Source organism: Sinocyclocheilus rhinocerous, unplaced genomic scaffold (genome assembly GCF_001515625.1).
Source record: "Sinocyclocheilus rhinocerous isolate Xijiao unplaced genomic scaffold, SAMN03320098_v1.1 scaffold2392, whole genome shotgun sequence".
NCBI lineage: Eukaryota > Metazoa > Chordata > Actinopteri > Cypriniformes > Cyprinidae > Sinocyclocheilus > Sinocyclocheilus rhinocerous.
In genome coordinates this window covers 23120-28331 of record NW_015632034.1, presented here as the reverse complement: position 1 = coordinate 28331, position 5212 = coordinate 23120, and positions in this window count along the sequence as shown.

Here is a 5212-nt window from a genome sequence, read left to right as displayed (position 1 = left end):
AGGCATGAGACCAGTGTCAATCAATACAGGGACATCTTTCACATCTTTCACAGCCTCTCTTTTTACCCCTACTGGTAAAAAAGGGAATTGCATGTCCAAACTTTTTGTAATTTGGCGGTGGCAGGGGGGCCGCCCTCGGCGACGGCAGCAGCTGCACGCCGGGGCAGGATGTACCTGATGGCCTCAGTCTGCTTTGGTCAGCGGAGAACTGCTGGGCAAGTTCTCCACCGTGTCGCCGAAAAGGCCGGCCTGGGACACGGGGGCGTTCAGGAATCGTGTCTTGTCCGTCTCGCGCATGTCAGCCAGTCACAGCCAGAAATGGCGCTCCTGGACCACCATAGTGGACATCGCACGACCCAGAGACCGCGCCGTAACCTTCGTCGCTCGTAGCGCGAGGTCCGTCGCGGTGCGGAGTTCTCTGCGAACTTCTGGGTCGTGACCACCCTTGTGCAAGTCCCTCAGTGCCTTGGCCTGGTGCACTTGCAATTACGCCGTAGCGTGTAAGGCGGAGGCAGCTTCTTCACAGGTCGTATAAGCATCGCTGGCCAGTCGAGTACCTACAGACCTGGGAGGGGAGGCACGGTTCGCCCTGCCGGGTGGAGGCGGTATTAGGACACTGACCCCTGTATACCACCTAGCTGCACTACCGTCGAGGGTGGTGAGGGAGGAGGAACCAGCAGATCGGTTTCCGGCAGTAAAAGGTGCCGTCCATGACCCGCTGAGCCCCTCATGCACTTCCGGGAAGAAAGGCACCGATGCGGGGCGCTGAGAACCAGCGCGGACCACCCCGAAGAACCAATCATCCAACCTTGAGGGCTCGGGACACGGTGGAAGTCTCCACTCGAGCCCTACCCCTACGGCGGCCCGGGAAAGCATAGCCGTTATTTCTGGATCAGCGCAGCTGAATCCTCCTCTCCAGAAAGCTCTGGCTCACCCTCCGATGCTGCAATCGACATCCGATCGTCGGGGGGAGCCTCGGAAGAAACAGGTGGTACCCCCCAGGAGGATCCAGCCTGCTCTTTCGAGGGCTCCACTGGCTTCGAAGTGCCGGCTGGCTGGGGCATCCCCTTCCTTGTTGGAGGGGAATTCCTCACCGTGACCGTAAGACCAGTCCGCCCGCTCTGCTCCGAAGCGAAAAGCTGAATATGGGCTGCATCTGCTGCCTACTTATACTCACGCTGTGATCAGCGGCAGCTGGATGCAATAATCGCATGCCAATGTGCATTGGCTGGTTTAGTTTACACTCGAAGTAGATTGGTCTCTCTAAGCGAGATCCCAATTCGTCGGTCATCCGACGTGACGTCGAGAGTGACCGACTGAAAGGGAACGACAGGTTCACAAGATACATGATGTGTGGTATATACACATTCTTAATTAACTTTGAGTGAAACCTTTTGAGGGAAAAGAGGGAGAGGCAGAGAGGGCAGGGGGGAGAAGGGTTTTTTTTAGAGGTTTTTGTAAACCACTCATTCGAAGAATGGTCATCCTTGCACTAGGAAAAATGTAAGGGATTATATTTTTACTCATTTATTCATTTATTCATTAAGCTTAAAGCTTCATAATTAATGTTTTATTTTCAATTTCATTATTAGGTGTGTTATTTAAATCATTTTTATACAGTCATCAGATTATATGTGTGTGCACACACATATTGTGATATGCTCTCATGAGCTGTTAAAAATGGTTACATATTTTTGATTTCGACCTTAAAACCGATATCTTCTTTTCTCACATCCCCCATAGAGAGAGAGAGTGAGAGAGAGGGCGAAGGGTAGAAATAGAGACAGAGGTGCCAAAGTCAGATTTCACATCATCTCTTCATCCCATTCCGTCTCAGGAGTTTTAGGTGAGTATAAGACGTCCATGCTATGTATTTCACAGCTCTTTTCTGATTTTCCACAGAAATGCCTGAGATCTAAGATCTAAGCATACCACGGAACGCAACCGAATTCCTCCCCGGTCATGTGGGGCATCAGATGGCAGACCCCACCGGATGCGGGAACGGACCATAAAAACACAAAAATATTCCTCAGGACTTCATTTATGACATCGAACAGAATTGGACAAACATATTTCTTCCCCCGGAGGGCAAAGGTCACATCTGGATATCGTTAACAGGTCACGGGGTCAAACAATGTGGGTGGGCTACGAGGGGAGGGAGGGGAAAGGTCAAAAGGTCAAAGCCATAAATCAATCTCGTCGTAAATGAGCAAGGAGAGAGGTGTTGGTTGCTCTCTTTGGAGATCTCTTCTCCAGACTAGTTTTATGGTTTTGTTGCATGGCATCTGTTTTGTGTGAGTTCCTAACACTTGGTTTCATGAGGAGATAATTTCATAAGGAAATAATTTCACTCCTTACAGTCCTCCCCTGGTCCCTAAGGGACCATAATTAGATGATTTCCATATGATGTTCTTTACTGCCAAAGTCTTTGCAGAGCGGGCAGCACGTAGGCTGTAGCCGGTAGGCACAGAGTGGTCACCTGAAAGAGCAACATTTAGACAGGTTGAGGAAAGCACTACAGAATGCACATCAGTGACACGCAAAGTCTCCTTGAGCGTAGGCATCCTGTGTTGCTGCAGTCTTTTTGGTCAGGTGTGTTTCCACCTGCACTGGCTGTGGTGGTACTCAGTCTGTAGGATTACTTGATGTATCAGGTCCGTTGAGTTGATCAAGCATGAGTTGAAAGTGTCCTTCTATTCTGGGGAAACTATTCTGTGTCCAGTGTCGTCCTCCCCAGGATGAGAGGGTCTGACCTGCTCAGAAGCCTTCTGTCACCTTCAGGTAGAAGGTGTGATTTGCGGGGTTTGTCAGATCTCCATAGGTGAAGAAATCATTTCACTGACGATGCTCCAATGCGTGCAAGACATCTTAAACAACTTCTGAATGACCATGCAATAACTGAACACTGATGACTCTGGTGGTGTTGTGGGATGAGAAGAGGGTTATAAGATATACAAAAATACACAAAATAAAAATAATGTCAAAAGTGCGTGTGGTAAATAAGGTCTCCATTTTTCAGAGTCAAATATTCAGTAAACAGGTCTCATTTGATAGCCAAATTGTTTACTACCACTTAGTAATGTAATTTGGATTTAGGTACTAAATCAAATTAGTGCAAATTTAATATAACTGGTATATTTACCCGTGGTATGCATAATTAAAATATGTCACATAATTAAACATAGAAATACACAATTTCATAATTACCATCATAAAATTGCCTATATTAATTGTTTTAATTGCAAATCATTAATGCAAACCTAAGGTTTTAATCAAGACAGAGAATGAGATTAACAGGAAGGGAGATTTAAAATCTGTAGTTTAGGTATTTCCGATCATCCTCTGTACATTTGATTTGCAGGCCAGTCACACTTGATAATGCAGGTTTAATTGGAAATTATCATCTTATTTATTTTCTAAGAGACCAGTTGCGTTGCTGAATAGGTCTCATTTTAGAATTTGTAAATATAATTTGAATCAATTGATATGTGACTGTAGTCATGCACATGTAGTCAGTCCTATGCACATTATAGTGTTTATATACAGTAAGTTCATAAGACCATAAAATTGCACAAGACTTTAAAATTGCACAAATGTTTGCCATAATTGAAATGAAATTATAAAAAAAATTATTTCCTTTGACCTGTGGATGGATACAAGCCATGGATACAAGCCATGTGGATGGAAAAAATTCAGTTCTAACATTTATAAAAACATACAAACAATCAGAGGCCAAAATGCAATCTGTCGCTTTTTTAGATTATTTTTTTTTCTTTAGCAAGTAAAAATCTTGCAACAAACAATAAGCTTGTATCCATTGTATGAGGTGAATAATGTGTAGTTGTAATAATGAAAATGTATATTGTGCAGTTGTAATAATGAAAGTGTGTTCTGTATGTTTGTGTGTATGTTTGTGTACAGGAGATATCTAACCTACCATAATCTGTGTTGTATAATTTATTTCCGGTGATATACAAAGGAGGCCATATAAATACTTGTGCCACTGCACTACTATGAGGTGTGAATGACCCCTTGATGTATCACCACTCCCATCTCCTTGTTGTGTGTGCAAGTTGGTGTAGGTGGGACCAGACGTCCTTGTGGAATTTGTCCCTCAAAGATGGCAGCAGTCAGTCTGAAAGGAAAACAGACAGAGAGAAAAACAGCTTAAACTTGAGCCTTTTCACAAATTGCTTGAAGACTGTTGGATCTTAATTTTCCTGTAATGGCCACAGCCATACAGTTGTTGCAGATGGTAGTGATTGCATATCATCAGGAGCAAATTTGTTTAGTTTACAAAGACATGTATCATTATCATGATCATAATTTTGTAAACAAAAGGCCAAAACGAGTGTTAATGGTCAGATCTAACCGCTGGTGTTTCAGCACAGTCAGAGCATGTTGCACCTTAAGCTGCTGTTACAGCTGAGTTTGCAGTTGCACAGTTGCAGGCATTATGACACCCAGATCTGCTGGGAAAATCTCTTTAAATTATACTGTTTACACTAGTCAGATCTGTGTTCAGGGCATTAGTTTGTCAGTTTGGCGCTGTACTGTTAGCTTAGCAATTGACATTTTCTTATTCTATTCTAATTTGTCTAATTTGACCATTTCCATCTCTGTAGTCTGTAAAGATTCGTGAATCTCTGCCTGATTTTAACACACAACTTTAATCACATAAAATGAGTTCTCTGATTAGATTCCAAAATGAGCTGTCCTTACCAGAGAGTGATGCTTCCAGTTTGCTAACACTTGCGCCACTGTATTTGTGGGGTTTTTTTACAAAGGAAAAGACAAAACGTATTCCTTCCCTTGTTACTGGGTTGCAGATCAATTAAATCAAATTTAAAACATCTTATGGCCTTGGATGAATTTGGCCTATTCAAGATATTGCAATCAGATTGATCTTTTTAGTTGGTAAATTCTGGACAAATTTTTTTATTGTTAATTTGTTACTTTTTTTCTCATTGAAGATTTTTGCAGAAATAGAAGATAAAGAAGTTCTTTTCTCATTAGTTTGATCATTATTCCTTTCATTTTCCTTTCTTAACAGTTCTTGTTTCTAACCATCTTCTGCTGATCTCTTTCCATTCTTCCATTATTAAATGCTCCCAACTTCTGTCTACATATTCGAATTCTTCTTATTCTTCTTATTCTTCTTCAAACTTTCTTTCCTCTTCTAAACCAATGCTGAATCATTATGAGACTAAAT